Below are 26,870 nucleotides of genomic sequence, written 5' to 3'. Positions count from 1 at the left end.
TCTTGCGCAGATATAAGGAATCACATAGGAGCTTCTGAATATTTTTTGGCAACACCGTTTGTGACAGTAGGGAGTTGGGAGGGACTTGTCCATCACAATGGGAATAGGCAGGTAAATCATAGTGAATATCTAGTGCAATAGTCACAGTTCAATGAACTAGATGTACCCACAGTTTAACATGGATTGATCTTAAAAACATACTGAAAAGAGCAAGAAGTTGAATAAAATTTATATGCAATATCGCTTATGTAAAATAAAAACACGTAAATAAGATTGTTATTTATCTTTCAATAATATATCCAGATGCAAGGACATTTATCATAAACATGATTGTGGGGCGGGAAATGGAGGCGGAGCTGTGAAGGATATGAAGGGGGAGAAGGGATACAATAGAATAAAAAAGGTAAGGAAAGGCTCGTGCACAGAGAACATGTCAACTTCTGTACTTCTGATAATGTGCTGTGAACCTAAAAGGTTTACAAAATTTTTTAAACAGCAGGAAAAATATAATTATTATCTTTTCAAATTGCATATTCATTCATTTAATCATTTAACACATTTTTATTGAGCACCTACTATCTACCTGGTACTGGCCCTAGGCACTGGGCCTACCAGCGGTCAATGACACACTTACAGGATAAATACCCAGAAGAATTGCTGGGTCAGAGGTTACTACACTAAAAAGTTAATAGATATTGCTAAAGTGTCCTCCCAAATCTATACCAACTGCTATTTTTTGTTGGGTGGGTTGTTTTCTGATATGGTCTTAGCAGGGATACTTTCCAAGTGTAGATGAAGGGATTGATAGGGAGGGAGTTGGGAAGAATTCTAAGAGAAGTTGGAGTTTTAGTATTTGTGTTTCATGTGAGCTGAGCCAACCTGGACCTGGGTGGAGGAATAGAAGCTCAGGGCAAATTGTGAGATATTCCAGAGGCACATGTTCCCCAGGCTTGCCCTGACCTGGGCATTTTCTCTCTTGGGTCATTTAACAGTGTGCTCTGATATCAAACACCTGCCATGGCAAGGGGAGAGGAAAACTCACTTCATTACCCATTGTCACCCTTTAGCAGGAGCGCAGTGTCTGTGCCCATGGCCAGCACCCCTACTAGGCTTCCAGTGAGTTCCCATCCAACTGCTATAACCCTAGATGGTAGCCTGTGGGCTCCACCCAGGGTCCTTGATGGAAACAGGATGTAATGTTTCCAAGTGGAGTGAGCAGGAGCTGCTTATCTGCAGGGGTCAGTATGGCAGACAGAAACATTCTCTGTGACCTTCCTTCCTTGGAGTGTTTGAAACCATGACCCCACTCTCCTTTATGGAGGAGGTAACTGAAGAGTTTAAACTAAGTGGGGCATAAGATTAATAAAAAAAAAAAAAGTGGGGCATAAACATGAAATGTTTGTATTTTCTCCAATTATTAATTTCTATTTTTAAAAAAGATTTTACTTATTTATTTCAGAGACAGAGAGAGAAAGAGAGAGTAAGAAGGGACATAGGGGGAGGGAGAAAGAATCTGAAGCAGACTCTGCACTGAGCATGGAGCCCAGTGGGGGCTCAGTCCCACAACCACAAGATCATGACCTGAGCTGAAACCAAGAGTTGGATGCTTAACCAACCGAGTCACCCAGGCGCCCCTCCAATTACTGATTTCTCTAGTGTTCACCTGAATTCCCAATTCCCACTCTCTAACATTTTTGGCGGGTTCCATAACTTTCTGCTTTCTTTCACTGATAAAAATTTTAGTCCATTTTGGTTTAAAAAGTCAATATCAGACTCAATTTAAATCTATCTCCTACTTCTTCTAAACCATGGGTTCGACCTGAGGCCTGGGAGATCTGGGGCAGGAGTGTACAAGCTTCCTTTTCACTTTTCATCAGACCCAGCACCTTAGAATAGAGAGGGAGGTAATAGGCAAAAGGTGGGGGATGGAGGAGAAATAGTCTATGTTGAGATACACACCTTCTCCCTCTCCTGGCTCTATCAATATGTTTCCTCTGATAGATGTTTCCATCTTCCCAGTGCTACTCAGTAAGAAATCTGCTTTCACATATCTCTGGACAAGCATCAGGCATCAAGCTCCACATTTGTGGATGCCCCCAAATTCTAGGAAAATTATGCCAAGCTCTCCTAGAAGACCTCTTCTTACACTCCCCTTAGATAACAACCTCAGTATGGGACTTCAGATTGTATAATTCAGTGGGCATCCATCCAAGAGTGAGATGCTAGCTTTCTCATTTTCACTACCCTTTTTCTCTAAAAGTGATTTTTCTGCAATCCTGCCCATCTCTTGACTTTATGAGGATAAGGAAGCATATTATCTTCAGTCTTGTACAGAAACATCTCTTGCCAAGGACCCATGAGGTTGGTAAGCTCTTCATTCCAACTCTCTATCCTCTCTTTCCTTCTTAGATTACATTGAGAAAGGTTTTGTGTATGGGGTGGGGGTTGGGGTGGTGGTGATGGTAGTAGGGTTAGTTCTGCTGATTTTCAGAAAGCCCTTTGTTGTGGCTCACTTGAGAGTGTGGTGTATTTAGACCTTCTTTGTACTCAGCCAGAAGCTCTTGTCTCTTTTCCAGGGCAACAGGAAAAGTCCTACTCAACCTCCTCTCACATAGGAGCATCATGCTGGGTGAAAACTTCCGGAATCTGGACACAACTCCTGACACTAGATGTAGAAACTGAAGGCTAGGACCATGTTTTCAAAATTAAACAAAGAGGAAAGGGAAGCACCCCCCACATGGGCTGAAAGTGCGCAGTAATCTCCCTTGGCCATTGATCTCTCTCCTTAAATATTCTATGGCAGGTAATGGGAAAGAGGAAAATATGCACTGAGAGAACAAACTGAGGTAGAAAGAACATTTGCAGGGAAGGGAGACATGGTCTTTTTTTTTTTTTTTCTCTGTTTAGGAGTATAGTATGTTGAGGTACTTCTTGAGGTAGAATGAGAGCCCATCTCCTGATGCCACCACGAGGAAAAAGATTTGCAACTAAAGGCCATCCATCTGTCTATCTGTCTATTCATTCACTTATCTACTCAACCAATTAAATGCCTTTCCCACTCAAGAAGAATTAATATTTTCTTTGAGGCAAGTACTATGTAATGAAAACCATCTTTGTGCTATGTCTTTTCTCTCCTTTCTATTCCTACCTCCCTCAGTTTTCCTGCATAGATTTGGAATTATTAGGATCATATATATTCCTGGATACAGGACCTGGCTTGGCTGGTCAGAGACCCCACTACAGAGCAAAGTGGACCAGGGATGACTGTCTCTAGGGGCTACTGATCTGCTGAAGTTCTTACAAATTTCTTTAATTCTTTCTTGGTGTCCTTCTTTATAAAGTGAAGCATGACCATGACTTAATTTTTTTTCTATTAGTGTGGGCTTTAAAAAAAAATAAATATGTGTATATATTCAATTTGAATGTTGAATTGAATATAAAATGACTATGTATATCAATAACACACAGAGACCTATATACATTCAGTTGTAGATGCAGATATTATTATTCTTGTTACTCAGATGAGGAAACAATGTCAGAGAAATTCAGGTTTTACTTAAAGACTCAGAGTACTGATGGAGTCTCAATTTAAATTCAGGCCTGTTTGATTCCAGAGCCCACCACCACCTTTCTGCTTATGCCATAATGTCTCCAGTCAATAAGATCTAAAATGGAAGGATAAGTAAAAAAAAAGAAGATCACATGTATTCCACAAAATATATCGGGTCTTCACAGGGCTATGTTTTAGTGCTTTGGGGAAGATGCTGAGGAATTCATTATTTGTGTGTAGTAAGTGGTCATTTCTGCACAGATCACATAGGATGATTAAATTTAAATTTATGTCTGTAACTGGCATTTGCTCTTCTTGTCATTGTTTTCATATATTCCTCTTAGTAATGTTCTTAGCTTAACATCTTTGTAAGAATTTCTCCATTCCCAGAGCCTTGTGGGGTCAAGCTCCCTTCTCTGGCTTCTCAGAAGGGAGCATAAAAATTTGTACTTTACAAATATGACTACAGTAGTAAGTCTCTAGAGTTCAACCCAACATCTTTTGGAATTTGTGTTTTTTTACAGTCTCTTTCCCTTGAATCTGGCTGTGGCTGGGGCTCACTATTGACCAATAGAATTTGGGTGGAGGTGATATGACAGGACTTTTGAGACTAGGTCATAAACCTTATAACCCCTGCTTGGGTCTCTTGGAGTGCTTGCTCTTAGGACACTCTTTTCTCAGAACACTCCCTCTTAGAAACCAAGGCTGTGTCATAAGAAAGTCATATTACATGGATGGCCATGTACTGACATTCTAGTTGATGTGTCACCTGGCTTGTACCTGACGGCAGCATCACTGGGCAGCCATGTAAGCATGCCATCTTGAACATCCAGCCTAGCCCATTCATGCCTTCAGATAACTTTTGGCCTAGACACCGTAGGATTGTAACCATGTGAACAAGAACTGCCTCACTGAGGTCACTCAAGCCACAGAACCAGGAGAGAGAAGAACAAAGCAGAGTTTTAAGTCACTAAGTTGGTGAAGTGGTGGTGGTGGTGGTTTGTTACACAGCAAAAGATAACTGGAACAATTCCTCTGGAAAGAGGCCAGATTCCCAGGCTATTGTTGACTAGTGGTACTTTTGAGTTAGGATCTGGAACTTAATAGTTTCTTGACTTTGTGCAAGTTCCTTCACTTCTGTGTATCTCAATGTGCTCATCTGGGAAAAAAAAAGTCCTATATTATAGGACTTTTGTGAGAATTAAATATGGTCTTTGTAAAGGGTTTGACATGGTGCCTGGTATTTTCTAGCACTAAATGTTAGCTATGGTAATAATTATTGAAATGAGTGGTTTTATGAAACTGAACAAAGTTCCTCCTAAAACACAATCATTTATTAACATTTTCCTTTATTTTTGTTTTGGTCTCTTTCCCACTGGTCCTAACCTACGAAATTGCCTGGGAGCCAAGTCATGCAAACTTTGTGGCAAAGCTGCCTTGTTCTGTTCTGCCACAGATTTCAACTGAAGGGCAGACTTTCTGAGTTGACCTGATTGTTTTTTGAGTGGAGGGGACATGAACCTTCAATTCACTCATTTTAACCTCTTTTTCAAATACCCTATCAGTTTTGCTTTTCCTCAGTCTTCTCCAGGGAATTGCTTTTCTTACATGAAGGGCAGAAGAAACTGAGCAGGTAACTGATGTCTGAATAAAGATGACAGAAATGAGGGTTATTGAGATGAAAATGAAAATTGACACATACATTGTCCTCCCGTTGGTCTCTTAATGACTTGTGGCTGAAAGCGTCATGTTGTTTTTATAAAATGGAACCAAACATATACTGGGGCTTGTTGAAATGCCAGGATGAATGAAGCTTTTCAGAATAGCAAACATTTTTCTATGGCTTTACCACTCCTGTGATTATGTTAATGCTGGGGAGGGTGAACAGGGACCTTGGTACAACATGACCACCATGAATCCCATCTCCTCCCATACCCATATTTTAGATTCCAAGCTTCAATAACAAAGTTGCATTAAAACAGCTCTCCGAGTAGTGTGCTGTATACCTAACCCCATCTCTCACTATATTTGGATTCTCCCTTTTTATAGTCAAGGCATATTTAGAAGAGAGGGTCAAGTGACTTGTGCTGGGAATTTTATGCAAACTAAAAATCTGCATGTAGAAGTGAGATAGAAAGGGAGAAAGATTGCTATATTTCATTTAGTTTTTTTTTTAAAAGATTTTATTTATTTATTCATGAGAGACACACACAGAGAGAGAGAGAGAGGCAGAGACATAGGCAGAGGGAGAAGCAGGCTCCATGCCGGGAGCCCGACGTGGGACTCGATCCCGGGACTTCAGGAGCAGGCCCTGGGCTGAAGGCAGCGCTACACCGCTGAGCCACCTGGGCTGCCCTGTTTTTTAGCTTAATACAAAAATATCTGGTTTAGGTCTTTAATTTGTACCTGAAAAAAACCTAAACCATAGAAATCTTGAAGTAAATTTTATCACTTGAGAAATTGGGGTGAGGGGCAGGGAGGACCTATTTTCAGAGTCACTTGATAACGGAAAGAATCCCTTTTTCGTAGAGGGGTACCACTTATTAGGAATCAGACTTGTAATGGTTGCTTATGTGATGGTTTCTTGGACTGCCTGAAATTGCAGGATGTTTAATCCTGTTCAGCTCCCAGAGAGCTTGGCATACAGTAGGCACACAATAAGTGCCTGATAATAGAATAAAGAAATGAAACACATCTGCCAATTGCTCCAGCCATGTGTGGCTTCCTCTGCTCATCAAGTTGACTTCTATCAGGAGTTTTGTTTGTGTTTTTAAAGTTACGTCAGTCTCTGCAGTTCTAGCTGGTTCTCTTTTTTCCCTTTTCACATCTGAGAGACAAAACCTACTCTTTTTAGTTTGCGAGTTGCCTTTGTATCTGTGAGAGGGGACGAGGTAAACTGAGTTTCATGGATTGTGGCCTGGACTGAAAGCTGAGTCCTGACTCTTAGTTTATGAAAAATGATCTATGCTTGGAGATAATATAGTTCTATTGCATCTTTGTCAAAGGTGATCTATACTTTTGAATTTTTGGTGATCTGTGATGGTGGAAAATTATACATTTTGAATAAAAATCTTGAAAACCTAGGTTTTAAGTCATAGATTTTTGAATCAATAATTTAATAAAGGACTGAATGTTTGAGTTAGTTGCTGTAATTAAGTTCTGTTGATTAGAATGGAAAAATCATTACTCACTGAAGGGTGACTGTTTTTTGGCTCTAGGAGTAAAGAGCTTGTGGTCTTAATGCACATTTAATCAAATTGATTCCGTTATTAGGAACAAGCATGTTTGACAATTTTACCCAAGAGCTTAAAGTCAATGTCTTAAAGCCATAGTCTTTTTTTTTTTTAATTTTTTTTATTTGAAAGAAAGGCTTCCTACCCAGAGTTGAGAGACTAGTCTAGTCTGGTGTACTAGCCTTGTGAAATCTGAAATTGTCAATCTGCGAATGTACAAGAAAAAAAGCTTGGCTTATCTATGACCATCTTTCATTTTCCAATACTCAGTGGTCAAGGTGAGAGTTTGTAGTTCTGCCTTTGGAAACTTCCAGTGCCATCTCTTGTTTCATTCCTGTCTTACTTTCAAGGGATTATAGAATATATATTTCTTTTTTTGTAATTTAAATTTAATTGATTAACATGTAGTGTATTATGAGTTTTAGAGGTAGAGTTTAGTGATTCATCAGTTGCATATAACACCCAGTGCTCATTACATCACATGCCCTCCTTAATGCCCATAACCCAGTTACCCCTTCCCTCCACTCGCCTCCCCTCCCACAACCCTCAGTTGTTTCCTACAGTTAAGAATGTCTTATGGTTTGTCTCCCTCTCTGGTTTCATCTTATTTTTCTCTCCCTTCCTCTATGATCATCTGCTTTGTTTCTTAAATTCCACATATGATTGAAATCATATATTTGTCTTTCTCTGATTGACTTATTTCACTTAGCATAATACCCTCTAGTTGCATCCACATCATTGCAAATGATAAGATTTCAGTTTTTAAAAGATTTTATTTATTTATTCATCAGAGACACAGAGAAAGGCAGAGACCCAGGCAGAGGGAGAAGCAGGCTCCATGCAGGGAGCCCGATGTGAGACTCGATCCTGGAACTCCAGGATCACACCCTGAACCAAAGGCAGATGCTCAACTGCTGAGCCACCCATGCATCCCAAGATTTCATTTTTTGGATGGCTGTCTAATATTCCATTGTAAAATATGGAAAGAGCCCAGATGTCCATTGACAGATGAATGGATATAGATTATATATTTCTATAGTCTTTCCTTATTTTAAACCATCCCCCCCTCAATATTTCCTTGCCCCTAACTCTATGAAGTTTCAAGTGATAAACTATCAGGGGCAAAATTGGTGGATGAACAGAAGATGGAAAGATGAATTCAATTTACACTTTAAATGTCCAGCTAAAGCTTTGAAACTGAAAAAATACCTAGCAGAAATAGTTAACTAGTTATTTTTTTTAATTTTTACTTATTTATGATAGTCACACACACAGAGAGAGAGAGAGAGAGAGAGAGAGGCAGAGACACAGGCAGAGGGAGAAGCAGGCTCCATGCACCGGGAGCCCGATGCGGGATTCGATCCCGGCTCTCCAGGATCGCGCCCCGGGCCAAAGGCAGGCGCCAAACCGCTGAGCCACCCAGGGATCCCAGTTAACTAGTTATTAATAGTTATCTTAGGGATCCCTGGGTGGCGCAGCGGTTTAGCGCCTGCCTTTGGCCCGGGGCGCGATCCTGGAGACTCGATCCCGCATCGGGCTCCCGGTGCATGGAGCCTGCTTCTCCCTCTGCCTATGTCTCTGACTCTCTCTCTCTCTCTGTGACTATCATAAATTAAAAAAAAAATTTTAAAAATAGTTATCTTAAATAGTTATTATTGTACAGTACTGGGTGATCTTTGGCAAATACTGGCATTTGTGTGTACTTACTTCAAAGGAGATGTCAATTTGAGAATAATAACAATTGAGATATTATTAGTTCTTATGAGACTAAGATTGCCATAGAATAGATAATAAATCAAATTTGTCCTAACCTCAAAATTAAAATGAATGAATGTGTTATAGCAAATAGTTTGAATCAGTAGCATTCATTGAGGACTTATGGCATGTCAGATATGAGGATAAATGCTCTGTTTACATTATTTCATTTAATTATTTAAATAGCCCAGTGCTGCAGGGAGTCACATTACTCTGTTTTATAGATGAGGAAATTGAGGCTTATGAATTAGATAACTTGTCCAGGTAAAGTAAGGTAATGTTGATAAGCTAGATGCAATAGTACCTGTTATCAGGTGCCTTTTCTATGCCAGAGATTTTCACATACATATTGTATTTAATCTTTAAGACAATCCTTTGGGGGTAAGGGTAAGGCATGGATATTCTCAGTTTACAGATAAGAAAATTGAGGTTCAGCAAGGTCAGGTGTCTTGCTCAAGGCAATGCAAGTAGAAAATGATGAAGGTGTCCAAATCTTCTGACTTCAAAGCAGAAATGGGTCTCAAAATTGTTAAAATGGGAACACCTGGAAATCATAGTCTTTGTAGACTGCAATTAGGAACACTATGCTCTTTTTGGAACATGGGGGAAAGAATGGTATGGTTAATTCCAATGTAGGAACTAAGAACAATTTTAATAGCAAAAAATAAATCTACATGTAAGAAATAAAAAAATTAACCTGTGACAGTCATCCAGGTATGTCACTCAGATCTCCCTTCAAGACAGGACCTGCTGTGAAGAAAGCAGTGAACCATAAGCTGTTGCATATTTGTGATCAGCTCCAGTACTCATGCCAAAGCCAAGTCCTCCCCAGACTGCTCCCAGCTAATGACTGGCCATGATGGAGGTATTAGAGGTGGGCTATTTCTGTTTCAATGTGGAACTTCTCAGTGGGCACTCTTCACTCTGAGCTTCCTTGAGAGTCTGGCTGAGATTTTCACAGAGGTCACTGAAGTCTGAGGCTCTTGCTACTGAGCCCTTCTTCTTTCCCTCTCTCCTGTTGTAGGTGTTAGATCAGAAACATGGTCTGGAGTTTCTCTTGACCTGAACCTTCTCTTGCTCCTTCTCCCTTTTGTCCTTCATAAGCATTTCCCCCAGTACATCCATTTATTATATTTCTAATTCTGCTTCCTGGAGGTCCTATTTCCTGTAGGCCCCAGATTATGCAGAATCGAAAACACTATTGTCTGTGAAAAAATAACAATGAGCTATTGAATTAATTGTTTATTAATATTTGTTTGCTATTTTATCATTCATTTTGTCAGCTGCTAATATTTTCCAGCAGTATGTGATAATACCAATATTTTAAGGAAAAGCTATAAGAAGAAGACAAACACTTTAACAATGGAGACAATCTATCCATGAATCTAGTTTTTTGGGGGAGGAGACTGCTATTTTTTTTTAAAGATTTATTTATTTATTTATTTATGATAGACATAGAGAGAGAGAGAGAGAGGCAGAGACACAGGAGGAGGGAGAAGCAGGCTCCATGCCGGGAGCCCGACGTGGGACTCGATCCCGGGACTCCAGGATCGCGCCCTGCCCCGAAGGCAGGTGCTAAACCGCTGAGCCACCCAGGGATCCCCCGAGACTGCTATTATTTTATGTAGTAATCTCATGTCTTTGTCAAGTTTGAGGGATCATGATAAATTAATGAAGATACAATCATACGGATTTTTAAATTTGCAAGGTGAGAAATTTGATTTTCTTCCCAGTCATGGATGAACTAACCAAGGGAGATTGATTCATGTCATCTACATTCACACTAAACTAATTTCTAAACCCAAATTCCAGCTAACTGATTTATGATAAGACACATATGAGGCCCAGTCAATTAATAGAGGGACCATTTGCATAGGTTGTTATATGGTCCTTATTATTACCCTTATAATTGCTATTATAGATATTATTAATACAGAGATCAGTTGACTAGCACCAGAACTCATGTAGCCTGAATTGTGTTGATGACAAAGAGACAAATCATTCTTTTACGTGCCATTTTCAACTTAAAGTTTTATTATTTTTTCTTCTCTGTAAAAGCAGGACATATTGTAGAAAACAAAGTACAGATAAGCTAACAACAAAGCAAAATAAGACAACAAAAAACTACTTACAATCTCATTACTCACAGGTTTTTCCTGCTAATATTTTGGTGTGTACTTTTTCCATCATTATTTACTAAGCATACATAAAAATATTTTAAATACACTGTACCATCCATTTTATCTTATGTCTTGTCTTTTTACTCAGCAATATAACTTGAACATTTTTCCATTGCATTAAATATTCTTCTGCTATGTGGTTTCCTAACTATTTTTGGATTATAACATGTATCAAAGTTATGCTCTCTTGCCTTAGAAAAGTGAACACGCACACAAAATGTTGCATACAAATTTTAGGAGTTTCACTGCCTGAAAACTGTGCATTTCCTGTCCCTGCCTGTAACATTATAGACAGCTGCACAGTATTCCAACCAGTTTAATACTGTAATTTATTTATTCATTTATTTTAATACTATATTTAATCAGATTCTTGTAGCTATCTTTTCCTTATCATCAACAATGTGACTGGGATCTTTTATATTTGTCATTATAATATTCCTTCACATCACAATTCCCAATTCTGTAACTTCATAGTTAACAACTTAGCTCAAAAATTTAACTATTAATGGCCACTGTGTATTCATATAGAAGAGAGAGGACAATTCCTGAAAGATTTTTACCTTTGGGAGTACTATGTGAAATCCGGTAATACTGATATTTGAATCCGTTTTTGAAATACCACCTGTGCAATGGTGTTGGTGACACATGTTTTAAAGATTCTCAAAGGTAGTAATTTTTTTTTGTTTTTAGTGTTTGTGTGTGTATATATTTATGCATGTGTGTATTCATTTCAAGTATAATTAACAAATTGTATTATATTAGTTTCAAGTGTACAATATAGTGATTCAACAATTCTGTACATTACTCAGTGCTCTTCTAAGTGTATTCTTAATCCCCTTCATTTATTTCACCCATTCCCTCTTGTAACTGCCAATTTTTTCTCTATATGTAAAAGTCCGTTTTCTTATTTGTCTCTTTTTAAGAAAATCTTTGTTTCTTATATTCCACATATGAGTGAAATTGTATGGTATTTGTCTTTCTCTGACTTATTTTACTTAGCAATAAGCCCTCTAGATCAATACATGTTGTTGCAAATGGCAAGATCTCATTCTTTTTTATGGCTGAATAATATTCCAATGCATGTATATACCACATCTTTGTCCATTTATTTATTGATGGACAGTTGGGCTGATTTCATATTTTGGCTATTATAAATAAAACATTGATAAACTTAGGGATGCATGTACCTTTTCCAATTAGCGTTTTGTGTTCTTTGAGGTAAATACCCACTAGTGAAATTACTAGATCATACGGCAATTCTATTTTTAATTTTTTTGAGGAACCTTCATACTGTTTTCCACAGTAGCTATAGCCAGTTTGCATTCCCACCAAAGCACACAGGCTCCTTTTTCTCCACATTCTTGCCAACACACCTGTTATTTCTTGAGTTTTTTATTTTAGCCATTCTGACAGATGTGAGGTGATATCTCATTGTGGTTTTGATTTGTATTTCCTTGCTGGTTAGTGATGTTGGCATCTTTTCATATGTCTGTTAGCCATCTGTATGTCTTCTTTGGAGAAATACCTGTTCATATCTTCTGCAAAGTTTTAAATTGGATCATTTTTTTGTGTGTGTTCCATTGTATACGTTCTTTATCTATTTTGAATATTAACCTCTTATTGGATATGTCATTGGCAAACATCTTTTCCCATTGAATAGGTTGTCCTTTTGTTTTGAGGCTTGTTTCCTTTGCTGTGAAGAAACTTTTTATTTTGATGTAGTCCCAATGATTTATTTTTGCTTTTGTTTCCCTTCAGAAGACGTATCTAGAAAAATGTTTCTATGGCTGATGTCAGAGAAATTACTGCCTGTGCTCCCTTCTAGGATTTTTATGGTTTCAGGTCTCACATTTAGGTCTTTAATCCATTTTGAGTTCATTTTTCTGTATGCTGTAAGAAAGTGGTCCAGTTTCATTCTTTTGCATGTAGCTGTCCAGTTTGCCTGACATCATTTGTTGAAGAGACTCTTTTCCATTGTATATTATTGCCTCTTTTGTTGTAGATTAATTGGCCATATAATTATGGGTTTATTTCTGAGCTTTCAGTTCTATGTGTCTAATTTTTGTGCCAGTATCAAAGGTGGTAAATTTTTAACTTTGAAAGTGAATTTTATTTTTAAAAATGGGCCTAAAGTCTTTGGAACAAAGTTATTTTAATGAGTTGACTAAATAAACCCAATTATAGCATTTTGGCTATTATCCAAGGTATTAATTTTTTTTTTTTTTTTTTTTTTTTTAGTTTAAGACTGGTTCTGTGACTGGCACAAAAAGAGACTTTCCTAAAGAGAACAAAGAAAGCAGCAGTAGAATAAATTTATAACTTCCCAAGATGACTATTTGGATTAGAAATTCACTTCTACAAATACAAATAGTTTAAAAGGAAATTTGTATCATTATTGTGATGGTTCATTTTATGTCAATTTAGCTAGGCTGTGGTACCAATTTTTTTCTCAAATACCAATCGATGATCCTGCTTTGAAGGTATTGTTTAATGAGATTAACATATTATACCAGTAGACTTTGAATAAAGCAGATTACTCTCCATTAGGTGGGTGGGCCTCAGCTAATCATTTGAAGGCCTCAGCAGCATAGACTGAGGTCCCTGAATGGGAAAGAATTCTGCCTCTAGACTGCAACATGGAAATCCTGCCTATGTTTCTAGCATTTGGACTCAAGACTGCAACATCAACTCCTGCATGAATTTCCAGTCTTCACTTTGCCCTATAGATTTTAGACATGCCAGCCCCTATGCTCATGGGAACCAATTCCTTGAAATAAATCTGTCTCTACATATATCCTATTGGTTCTGTTTCATTGATGAACTTTGACTAATACAATTACCAATTGTTCCCAAAGTCTTAAAGTCATCCCTTCTGTTGTGTGTTTTTCTTGCTGTTATCAATTAAAAGGAGAAAGTCTTGCTGACCTTGTCTCAGATTTTAAAGTCTATATACCTTTGTGGTGATGGCCCTTTGTCTGACTCCAGATGAAATATTGTAGATTTTTAAAAACATTGAGAACAGTATTTGTTTAAAGAAATCAACTTTCTAAAATTGCATTGGGACCATTTACTTATCCTTATTATTTTTAATTGTAAAATAGATATAATATAAAACTTAAAATCTCAGCCATTTTTAAGTGCACAGTTCAGTAGTCTTAAGTATACTCACATTGTTGTGAAACAGATTTCCAGAACTCTTCATCTTTCAAAAAATGAACTTTATATCCATTAAACAATGATTCCTAGTTTGTTTCTCCTAGGAACCACCATTCTACTTTCTGTCTCTACAAGTTTGGCTACTCTAGATACCTCACATAAGTGGAATCATATACTATTTGTCTTTTGTGCCTGGTTTTATTTCACTTGGCACAATGTCCTCAAGGTTCATCCATGTTATAGGATGTATCAGAATTTCCTTCCTTTCTAAGGCTAGATAATATCCCATTGTACATATTACCACATTTATTTATCCATTCATCTATCAATAGACATTTAAGTGGCTTCCACCTCTTGGCTATTGTGAATAATAATGCTATAATCATATATGTGCAAATATCTCTGAGCCCTACTCTTAATTCTTATTGATCTACATCCAGAAGTGGAATTGCTGGATCATATGGTAGTTCTATGTTTAATTTTTTTGAGAAGCTACCATACTGTTTTCAATAGTGGATATTCCACCTTACATTCCCACTAACAGTGCACAGAATTTCCAGTTTCTACACATCCTTGCCAACCTTTGTTATTTTCTGCTTGTTTGATAGTGGTCATCCTAGTGGGTATAAAATGGTAGCTTTTTTACTTACATTACTCTAATGATTAGTGATGTTGAACATCTTTTCATGTACTTATTGGCCATTTGTATGTTTTCTTTGGAGAAATGTCCACTTGAGTTCTTGGCCCATTTTTAAATTGTTTTTGTCGTTGTTGAGTTATATGATTTCTTTATGTATATATCCTGGATATTAACCTCTTATCAGATATATGATTTGCAAATATTTCCTTCTAGTCCGCAACTTGCCTTTTTGCTCTGTTGATTATCTCCTTTGGCACAGATGTTTTCAATTTTAATGCAGCCCAGTTTATCTATTTTTGTTGTTATTGTTGGCTATGCTTTTGGTGTTATGGGGACCATTCATGCTTTTTTTTTTCTAAAATCACTTTATATTTATGTATATAACACCATATGAATAGTCCATATATCTTTCCAATAATACACATATTTTTGCCTTCAGTAGCACTCAATTCCCTCCCTCCTCCCCGTCAACACATTCTCACAGGAATCTTTGCAAAAAAGTCTTAGGCAGGGGATTTGGGCTGTTTTTTTTTCTGACCATGGCCAAGACTTGGTCATCATGATTCACTATGGCTCTAAAGTGAGTGAGGAGGACATTTGGAAGTAATTTTCTGTCATAACAGCTAGCACCAAGCAGATATCTAGGTCATATTTATTGAATGATTGAATGATTGTCTCGTTTTTTGGCATCTGAGAATATTTTCAGAATTATTTTCATGTTTCTTTTAGTCTTGCCACAGTCATTCCTTCAGCCTGAGTATATGCAATTTGTATGACTGGAAAATCAGTCGAACAGGTTGTTGTTGCCACAGAATGCCCAGAGATTGTTGTTTTGAACGACTGATGTCATCTCTCTAAGGCAAGTTGATATGATAGTGAAAAGTGGAGGTTCCAAGGGTGTGAAGGCTAATTTCAGGTTACATACTGAAGGGAAAACAAGAGAGCCAGTTATGGAAGCTGAAAATTCAAAATCTTATACCATTATCACTGCACAGTGCACAAATGGCCTCCTTTTACTCTATAAACAAAGATTGCCAGAGAAAATCTTGCCAAGCGAATGGCTCTAAATGCAACTACTAGATTAAGAGCTCCTGGAAGGCAAGGGCAACATCTATCAATCCGTGTATTCCCAGCAAACATACCTATGTAAGCATGTACGCACACTTATGTGTACACACGTGAATGCACACAATGAATGAACATACATCTCAAAGAGAAATAAAATTTTGTTTCAGTCATTTTACTTAGAGTCCATCTATGCCTGTATAACTGAATCATATACACATAGTCAATGTGTCTAAATATAGCTGAGTGTGAATGTCCAAGTTTATACCTATTTTATCAGGTTAGGAGAATTTTAGTAAATTCATAAAAATGATTCAAAGTGTCTGAGAATACATTCTGATTTTGGTTGTGAGCTGAATTTTGGGGAAAGAAAGATAGTGTTTTCTGAATTTTCCTAGACCAAAATGAGAAACCGAGCATCTTAAAAATAATTACTGTTTGTGCCTTTCTCTTTGGAGACCCTGACTTGTTTCTCTTTGTTTTTTTGATATCACCACACTGGTTTCCCCAGAGGACATTGACGTTGACAGAGAAAGACCAAATGAACCTGGTGACTTAATCCAAATGTCATAACAAAAGCAAGTCTTAGCATGCTTCTGAAGGATTGACTTTCAAGCAGGAACTGAGTTGTTTTGGAAACTTAGCTAATGACATTGTTATTATTTCTCATGAGTGATAATTTCTCATGAGGGATTGATAGATCAATCCCACTTGCATTTAGTGTAATCCCTATAGACCTGAGTGATGACCCATCAACACAGAAGTTGTGTGGCTCTAAATCTTGGTCAAAGCTCTCTTCTCTGCAAGAAGGATGTGACATTTGCCTCTGGAATTTTTACATTTGTCTGTGAACTGCCCCCTCCCCACCATAATGTTTCTTAATAAGTGTGTCTCAAAATTTTGAACCATCTCTCACCCTGAGACTATTAGTAGACTTGAAAAATTTAAAGGGTAAATTTGCAAAGCACAACTGACGTGTGTAAAAATTCAGGCAAGACACATGTGTTACAGGTATTAGTATTCATCTGATTTGCACATTTTAATTGTGCCTTGCACACAGTAGAACTGCAATAAATATTTACTGCATGCTGAATGGATGAAGTGAATTTGGAAATAAGCAGGGAACCCTTGTGGCATCGTAAATAACCATAAAACTATGTTTTTACAGATATCATTGGGACACAATCATATCTTCTTGACCTTCTTAGGTCTTTATTGATGTGTTTTGACTGATACTAAGAAGATGCTAGTTTGAAAGGAGACGCCTATAATTTAAAAACATGATTTTTACCATCTCCTAACACTTCACAAAGGTCAATAGGGTAGATAAACAACTTCCTACAGCTGCTGCTACATCTGGCACACGCCTGCAGCAGAAAGTGTGCGCTGAAAAGATAAACACGTCAGGTTGTATCTACTTGCCTGCCTATGCTTTTTTGCATCTGAACTTGACCCTTAGCAATTAATATTAAAACCAGGCTTGACATTAATGAATAAAAATTCAAAAGAAGTTATGCTGGACTGAAATTACCAGCATCTCAAGGGGATACATTTCTCCGATGGTTTTGAGGTTAACTTTGATTTTGTAATCCTGGCTCAACATCTTATCTTTGTTGTTTCCCTCTGGGAGCCATCTTATGTTGATTTCTGCACAGTCAGGTCCTTTAAGATCCCCTACTTGATTAACGCTGAACATGAATTGTTCTATCTAGATGGATTTACTTATATATGGATCTTTGCCAAATTTTCTTCCATTATGTGACCTCCTGAGGATGCTTCTAGCTCTGAGATCCTGTAACAATCTGGGTATATCTAAAATTAGCAGGTGATTCTTTAAAAGTCATCACATGAAATTCTGTAGTAGCTTCAAGTTAAGTAATCTGGTGGTTAATTATCTCGTATATTTCTTATAAGTACTACTGATGACTGGGAGCCTTGAAAAACCCACTGGACCTGGACCTATTCGTGGAAGACTTGACAAAGTAAACTGTAGGGATGAGGTATGGCTTTATGATGTTCACTCATTGTATTTGTGGTGAAGCTGGGAAGGCCCTCTGTAAACACTTATTGAATTAAAGAAAGGCCACTCAATTCCAAGTTGATTTTTCTATCCATGAAACCACAGCAACTTTCTAAAAAAGACTGTCAAGTCTAATATTGTTGATTCTCTTACTTGCTAACTAAGCACCCAGATGCCATTATTCACATTGTTTGGAAATGTTTATATATTCCTATCTCAAATATTTTTCATAGAATCGGGTTATGTCTCTACATATGGGCTTTAGATCTGTGAGCTTTATAATTTCAATTCTCTCCTCCATTTTTTTTTGCACAAATAACCAATGATATAAGTGAACTAGCTTTATTATTATTATTATTATTTTGAAGACATCTGAAATTTCTAGAAAAACATCTGAATATTCCATTTTCCTTTGTGGTGGCAGGCACAACCTCTGTGGTGCTCATTTCTGCATTGATCCTTGACCAACAAATGCAGGTATCCAGGCATGATGTTTACACTCTGTTTTTACCAAATTGCTGGGTGAGCACTTTACAAGATCACAGAATGTTCTCTATCTCCTGATTAGCATTTAGAGAACCTTGGCAACTGGGATGGAGCCATAGGAGGGAAGCAGGCTGCTATTTAAATGGAGGAAAGTCACTCTGTGGCTGATAAGCTGGAGGAGTGATGAATTGCAAATGGCCTTTCAGCCTTAGGAATTCACAGTGCGGGTCTACCCTGAACCCCGCCAGCATCTGATGAACTTTTACTTTTCACAACATCATCTGAGAACCGTGATAGGGGCAAAGAAACGTCTGCGCATGGTCTGCTGTGGATGCTTGTCAGTTGGTTTACAGATAATCTACAGACCGTGGAGTATTTTGCTGACATACTTAAGACCAGAAACACAGCAGCAGGAAACGTTAAGTTCGCAAGGCTTCTGGGAATAGGAGTCACCAGTCCACAGTATAATAGTTCTGTTTTAAGAGAGGTCAAAATATTGTTGATAAATACTAGGTTTCAGATGGGACAAAACTCTATAAATGCATTTTTTAAAAAGACGAATAACACCATACCTGCTGACTTGATAAAATACTAGTAAAACTCCAGAGGTGAACTGTGAAGCCCCTTCATCTGCAAGGGGAGGCATGGCTTGGAGATTTAAAAAAAGGGTGGCTAACCCAGTTTGGTTTCCAGTTATGCTCTGTTGGTACACATTTGTGACTTATACATTACCCAAGTGAAGACCTCCCGGGTTGTAATGGTGGAGTAGAGCACCCCTAACATCTGGCACAGTGTCTGGCACATCTTAGTTATTAACTAAATTTTTGTGAATGAATAAAAGGATAGAACTATGCTTTATAGAGTCACATGCCCGGCTTTTCTCATTGATGCCTATTTTGGGTTAATTTGCTGTGATTGATCCACCTATAGTCTGCCCAGCATGACTATAAAATCATAATACGGATGAATGTGCATGGCTTATGGAATTAGACTCTACTCATGCACATTCCTGATGGCTACTAGGTGTTCAGTGCTGGGCAGAGGACAAAGAGGAAGAGGAATGATGCATGATCTTTGTCTTCAAAGAGATGCTCATGTAGTTGGGGAGACAAGACTAAAAGACTTTCAACAATAGCATATTCATAGGAGTCTAAGTGATCCAGTATTATATTGTCTAACCTAGACTGTGTCAGCTTGGGGGCTATTGCTTTCATTATCTGGTTTTATTCTACTTCAGACTGTTCTTGGCATTAAATAGAATCATAGAATGTTAGGGTGAATGGCATTTAAATATCTCTGATATCTGTTGCACAACTCCTCTTCTTCTTCTCCTTTTTTTTTTTTTTAATGAGACCGATGGCAGGATAAGGGCCTTGCCCAAAATCACATGGTTACGCAGTTGGTGGCAATGTTCACTCATTTCCCTAGGATTTTGGTTCCAAAGTATGTTAGAGCCCTAGGCTCATGCCAGGAGTTGCTTTGTTTCTAAATAAGGGCTTTGTTTCATTGTAATAGAGACACTATTGCATAGGGGGTCTGAGACAGAGGCAACTTATACTGAACTCTACTCCTCAACAAATATGGTCAAGTAGGTTTCCATGGTGTGTATACTTTCTCTTTTAAATTTTTTTTAATTTAAATTTTATTTTATTTTTATTTTTAAAATAAAAAACAGCCCCTTAGGATTATGCTCATAATCTGCACAGTGTAAGAAATGTTGGAATCTCCTAATGTCATCCGAGATTTAACAGCTAACATTTCCTGAGCTCAAAGGCACAGACCTCTGCTCATTCCATGCACTTAACTGTCATAACCATCCTCTGAAGCAGATCTGGAGGCTTAGAGAGTTTAAGGAACTTGTTTAAGTTCTCAGATATAGCATGTGTTGGGGTTACGCTCTAAACCCAAGTCAGGCTTCCGAGCCTATGCCTTTAACTGCAGTTCCATACTATTTGTGTGTTTGTGCTTTTATAAGATTTCATTTATTTATTTGAGCTACAGCACGAGCAGGGGGGAGGGGAGAGGGAGAAGGAGAAGCAGATTCGCTGCTGAACAGGGAGCCTGACTCGGGGCTGGATCCCAGGACCCCTGAGATCATGATCTGAGCTGAAGGCAGATGCTTAACTGACTGAGCCACCCAGGTGCCCAGGATTCATGTATTTTAAATACCAGACTCCTAGAAGTTGGCATGATGGGAGTCCACTGTACTTCTGAGTTGTTGAAACATTCCAACATCCATCCAAAATCTTGACTATGCACTCTCTAGCTAGACTGTGTCTACTGGGTCCCTCTTCAACATTCACATCTTCTCAAGAAGGGAGATAGCAATGCTTGGTTTATCATGGGGCACTGGTGAGCCAGTTGGCAATTTAAACATAGGAGTCATGACCCTCCGGCTCTTACATTTCCTATGACTATTCCTTCCTCCTCCCCCTCCTCCTCCTTCTCCTCCACCTCTTACATTTGCTATGACTATTCCTTCCTTCCTTTTCTTCCTCTTCCTCCCCCTCCTCTTCCCCTCTTCCCTTCTTCTTCTCCTCCTCCTCCTCCTCTTCCCCTCCTCCTCCTTCCCCTCCTCCCCCTCCCCTCCTCCTCCTACTACTCTTTTCTTCTTCTTCTTCTTCTTCTTCTTCTTCTTCTTCTTCTTCTTCTTCTTCTTCTTTCTTCTTCTTCTTTTCTCCTCCTCCTTCTTCTCCTTCTCCTCCTCCTTCTTCTTTTTCTTCTTCTTCTTCTTCTTCCTTTCTTCTTCTTCTTTTCTCCTCCTCCTCCTCCTCCTCCTTCTTCTTCTTCTTCTTCTTCTTCTTCTTCTTCTTCTTCTTCTTCTTCTTCTTCTTCTCTTTCTCCTCCTCCTCCTCCTCCTCCTCCTCCTTTTTTTCCTCTTCCTTCTCCTTTTTCTTCCAGTTGGGTTTAGTGAAAAATCTGGAAAGATTTATTGATTTGAAAATGTTACAACAATTAGCAAATTTGTGTTACCTTATAAAACTGGCAATTTGGTGAATAGCTGATTATTTTAAGTGTTTCTCCTTTTCCTCGGCCTCTTGAAAACATTTTTTTAAAGTAACATAAGAATGGAGAAAAAGGAAGTGACCCCCATGGCTTCAGTGTAACTCACTCCTGGTCTTTCTAGAGGAGCCTCCTGCTCTGCAGAGAATTGGAGTCTAGGACATCTAACCCATCCAGAGTTTGGGTGGGTGGGTGGACTTTCAGATTTGATTAGGGCCTTGGAATTCAGCTTAGCAAATGAACTTAAAAAGTTGAGGCAAAATAGAGAGAGGACCCCTGACTCTTAGAGTGGGATAGTGGCCTTTCTGAGCAGGAAGTGTTCTGATGTGCTGACAATGAGGAAACAGACCATGTTTTTGTTTATTTTCTCATAAAGTGCTGATGAACAAATGAGGGAGTTGCATTAAGGGGCTCCAAAGGCAAGCTGTGAAAAGAGATTGGGGTTTATCAGCCTTTTGGCCTGGTTTCCTCTGGAAAGAATGCTTATGACATGGCCCGGCTCTGCGAATCTGTGTGTCACCCCCACCCCCACCACTGTCATGCCCTCCTTCCCTCACATCCCTTGATAACTTTGATTGCTTCAAACTGATGTCAGCCCTTTTTGGCAGATGGGGAGATGGTAGGCCGTAAGGATTCCTTAAATAAAAGAAGCAAATGCATGAAAGATAAAGCCAATTTCCATACACTAAATAACCCTCTTTTTTTTTTGTTTTGTTTTGTGTGGTGTGTGTGTATGTGTGTGTGTATGTGTGGTGATGTGAGATAGTTCTGAATTTGATTTCTGGACTCCTTTAAAGAGGTTCCTAGGAAATTGGCTAGAGGTAGTAGGAGAGGGGTTTTGTTGGAAGGAACATTTATGTTATTTTGGATCTAAGGTCTTACCTGATACAAAAAATGGAGAGAAGCCAGGAATATGAGGAAAACATTGCCTTTAGCTAGCTATAGAATGAATCTGTCGCTTTGGAAGATAAAAATTGTTAAGCAGCATACCTTAAAAAAATATGAGCTATGGTCTGTTGTAGAGCAAGACATGGAATAAAGAAAGAAAAGATCAAATAAATTTTATAAAGTTAAATAATCCAGAAGCTTGCTTTCCTGCTAAACTCTGTGTGTACAAGTTTTATGAAGAGTGATTCTGGAACACTTCTGACTTTATAAATAAATTTTATAAAGTTAAATAATCCAGAAGCTTGCTTTCCTGCTAAACTCTGTGTGTACAAGTTTTATGAAGAGTGATTCTGGAACAGTCATTATCATTGCTCCTTAGTTGCAGTTTTATCAGCTTCAAAGGTCGCTCTACCTTCCCCTGGGGGGGAGAGTAGAAGTCTGTTTCCCCTGAGTGAGAGTTGACATTGTAGGAGGACGGTAATGTCTGGTAAAATAACTCACTAAAAATCAAGTTTGACCAGTGTGCTTCTGAGTCGAGGGATTTAAAATGTTTCACAGATGATAGCAATTTTAACCACTGTGGCCTAGAGTAATTCCAAGGAATAAAAAACAGCAATAAACGTTTCAGAGTGGATCTGACCCAATAGTGAAGGTTTCCTCAGGTAGTTTTTTTTTTTTTTTAAATTTCTTGCAATGCATGAATATACAATGAAAGTAATCATAGGGTTTTGGAAGTGATTGGATTATATAGTGGAAAGAGATGAAATATTTGATGTGAAAGTCAGTGTTCTCAGAAATAAAGACTAGCATGAACTTTGCTCTTTTTTTTTTGCTGTATATTTTAATAAGACATGTGGATCAAGTATCTGACAGCTGAAGCGTTTACTACAGGATGCAGGAGGTTAATGTGGTCTAGTGGAGTCTTCAGCTTGGGACTCACTAAAGATGAAGAACGATGCAAGTTCATGGAACCAGTCAACGATATTGATAGAGAGCTATTTCGTTCCTCTCAGAGAGACAAGCTGATGGATTGTCACCATAGGGTAGTGAGTATATGATAGGGGCAGGTGTTCAAGTCACTAAACTTCCATGAGCCTCAGTATCCTTCCAAGAGGGTGGAAGGAGGCGATGACTATGGGCTCTGGAGCCAGATGCCGGAGCTGAGTCCCAGTTTTGTGACTGACTAGCAGCCAGCCCTTCAGCCCTGTTACTCCCTTCTCTGTGCCTCAGTATCCTTATCTGTAAAAGAAGATGTCACATGAACCTCCTAGGGTTGTGAGGTTTAAATGAGTTAACACTTGTAAGGTGCTTAGAATGATGCCTGGGACAGTGTAGACACCTAATAAATGCTTGCTACCATTACTGATAAATGTCACATGTATCTGAATTCTCTAGAATCTTTCTTGTTTCTAGTTTTCTACCTAGAGCGTGCATGGCAATGGCAATTTTTAAAACTACCATTAAAATTTCTTCTACCTAGAGAGTGATGAAATGGCAATTTTTAAAACTACCATTAAAATTTATTCTACCTAGAGAGTGATGAAATGGCAATTTTTAAAACTAAAAGTTGCAGCACTTCCTGGATGTAAGGTACAATTGAAGCAAAAGGCTGAGTTTATTATGAGATGCCATTGTTTTACTTTGAAGAGCTCTTGTAATACCAGGGGTCTAGACATCCTAGCACTTTAATGTGACCTACCAAAACAAAAATAATAACACGCATGTCTTATAAAAATACTACACAGGAAGACTTCAGATCAAAGATACTATTTAAATATGAAACATTATTATTTTTATTTTGCTATTACTCAGACTTTCCTACATAAAAAGAAAAAAAATATGATTTTAGTGAAAAATGCCCCCGCTTTTGTTTTGATACGTGCTAACTATAGAAATAAAGGAGTTGGATCAGCATAATCAAAACCAAAATTACAATGCCGTATTGTCAATATTATGAATTTGTTTGGAAATTTTCAACCTCAGCATCTTCAGAGCTCTTTCCACCTCACATTGCTGACAAAGATTCACTAAAATTCATGACGCTGCGTATCATAACATTTTGACTTTATACGTTTGAATTAAAATTGTTTTAATTTTGATTAATAGCTGAAAACACTGTTAGAGATCACCTAGACCACATTCCTCACTTCACAGAAGGATACTGAGGCCCAGAGAGAAACAGCACTTCACTCAGCCGGGTGATGGTGCAGCCCAGACTAGAACTAGGGCAGGCCTCCTGATGCCTAGTCCCAGCCCTCCAGTCACTTTTCTTCTACCTTCTAGAAAGTATCTGTGACAACATCCTTGCCTCCCTCATTCCTTTCCCCAACACTGTTGTCATGCTCAACTTTCATTTGCAGTCTGGAATCCTCAGTCAGAAGCTTCTCTGAGCTTCAGCTTCCTCATCGGTAAGACAGGATTATAGAGCCTAGTTTGCAGAGTTGTAGGTCTGACTGAAAAACATTTGGGAAGTGCCTGGCATAGGATGAACTCCCAATAAATATTGTTGTTGAAGATACCATGGTCCTTAAAACACATTTTTTTTTGCGGGGGGGAATTTATATCTTGGGACTGGCAAGAAATTGTTTAAAAATATGTTTTTTTTGGGGCTGAACTTGCTGCTGAACAAGGCTGTCTCATTCAGAATTGCTTTTGGTTTATAGACTAATCGTGCTGAATGGTAGCTGACGATAGAAAGCACATTTGAATATAACCACTCATTCCTTCCTCCAGAGGTAGGAAGCATTTCTGAAAACGGAGGAGGCGTAATAATATAACCACCGTTCACTGGGGGCTTACTATGGGAGAGGCACTTGCTAAGCTCTTCACAGAGGTTTTTCCTCCTGAATCTCAGTTGCTTTGAGAGGCAAGTCCCCATTCTATCTAGGAAAAGCTGAGGCTTAGAGGTTAGTAACCTGTACAAGGTCAATGACAGAGTGAAGACCCAACACGGACATTCTGATTGCAAAGCCCCAACTTTAACCCCATATAACCCAAGTCCCTATCCCCAGGCTGTCATTGAACAAATTCCTCAAATAACTGCTCAAATAACCACTCAGTTTTCTTCTTTGCTGATGTAGGTACAGTTGATTCTCATCACCTGGGAGATTTTCTCTCTCCTGGTGCCAGAGCAAAGGCACCCATGGCTGTTGTTTCAGCTTCCTGGCAGCACAGTAACAAATCACTACAAACTGGGTGGCTTGAAATCATAGAAATTTATTCACTTACAGTTCTGGAGGCTAGAAGTGTGAAATCAAGGTGTTGGCAGGACTGCAGTCCCTCTGAAGGCTCTAGGAAAGAATCTTTTCTTGCTTCTTCTAGATTCCGATGATTCCCAACAGTCCTTCACTTTCCTTGCTTTGTAGCTACATCATTCTGATCCTTTCTTCCATCTTCACGTGGCTTCCTTCCCTGTGCATCTGTGTCTGTGTCTGAATCTCTTCTCTTTTCTCTTATAAAGACACCAGTCATTGGATTGAGAACCCATCCTGATCCAGTATGACCTCATCTTGAGTAATTATATCGGCAAAGACTCTATTTCCAAATAGGGTCACATTCTAAAGTTCTGGATGCACACAAATTTTGGGGGGACATTATTCAATCCTCTACAGCTGTTTTCCCTCGGAAGCATATGACTTAGGTGGAAATCCACCCCCCAGAAATGATGTATTTTTACCTTCTCTAGGGCCCTGTGGCTAGACATAGGCAAAACATAAAGTATTTTTCATTTTAGATCCCTATTATTTCTATGAGCAGGTATTTTCTGTTGCAAATCACAACAGTACATAGTTAGTCTGGAATCCATTCCATAAGCCTTTTGAAATTTTAATGAGCTGCAAGCAAAATCTAATTTTTCAGAAGAAATAATGCAGTGGCTCCTTCTGGCGCAGACTCAGAGGGCTCATGGCCATGAACCCTTCAAAGAGTCCACCCTGAGAAATGTTCCAAGGCTCATGTCTCCTGCAAGTCTCCTTCCTTCAGAGCCCTGGGCCTTGGAGAGTGGGGCCATTTGTCAGGAAGCCATTTATCTGTCTTCATTGCTGGTGGGAGTGAAAAGTGACAAAACAGTGTTATCAGAGGCTGTGTTCACAGTTGTGATAGGCGTCAAGGAGACCCCAACTGGTCCTACATTTATTTACTAGAGCTGCCAATAAGATTTGTGCCCACACAAACATATACAAGTATGCATCACATTTATGTTGCAATCCTGGGTGAATTGTGAAGAAAAATTGGCACATTCTTAAGCTGACTTTTTGAGCCCCCTTTCATGTTTAAAGCAAATCATTTATTTGTTGATTATAGCTTTGTGTCTGGACTCCAGCCCCGCTGGTCTTTTTTCCATCTCTGGAAGATGCCAAGCTCATTCCTGCCCCAGGGACTTTATATCTGTTTCTTTCTCTCCTTCAAAACCCTTTTCCTCAAATCTTCCTGATGCCAGTTTCTCATATCTCTCCTCAAGAGGTCTTGTCGCTCACATGTCTCCTCATATCATATCTTTCCTTGTCACCCATATCTCTCCTCAAGAGGTCTTCCCTGACTACCCTAGAATCTGTCTATACCACCCTGCTTTATTTTCGTTATAGCACAAGCCTAACTTGACTTGTAGTTATAATTATTTTGTCTAGTTGCTTATATTTCTGTCCTTTCCACCCTCTATTACAAACTCCATGAAATCAGAGACTTTGTTTTGTTCCCTGATATATCTCCAGCATCTAGAGTAGTACCTGGCTTATAAGAAGTGCTCAATTAGTATATGTCACTGAGTTCCTGACCCATCCTATATTTAATCTTTACCTTAGACTAAATGGACTCCAGAAGCTCTATTCAAGAGAATTCAGTTTCCAGTCTCTCTTCTCAGACAAGCAAGGGTCAGGCCACTGGACAAAGACTCCCA

General features: G+C 38.6%; 2 long non-coding RNA genes across 2 annotated transcripts in view; one reads left to right on the top strand and one right to left on the bottom strand.

The window, feature by feature from the left end:
* The window catches only part of LOC112652225 (uncharacterized), a 122,321-nt gene that overhangs the window by 40,645 nt on the left and 54,806 nt on the right, over positions 1-26,870 (top strand). The gene's annotated exons all lie outside the window — the stretch shown is intronic.
* On the bottom strand, positions 20,745-25,666 carry LOC125752359 (uncharacterized). Its single transcript, XR_007401708.1, has 2 exons — positions 25,205-25,666; positions 20,745-21,004 (listed from the first exon to the last, which is right to left on the bottom strand). It is a non-coding gene; the product is annotated as an uncharacterized LOC125752359 (long non-coding RNA).

The sequence above is a fragment of the Canis lupus genome, chromosome 13 (genome assembly GCF_003254725.2).
Source record: "Canis lupus dingo isolate Sandy chromosome 13, ASM325472v2, whole genome shotgun sequence".
In the NCBI taxonomy this organism is placed as follows: domain Eukaryota; kingdom Metazoa; phylum Chordata; class Mammalia; order Carnivora; family Canidae; genus Canis; species Canis lupus.
This window is presented reverse-complemented; position numbering and strand designations above follow the sequence as displayed.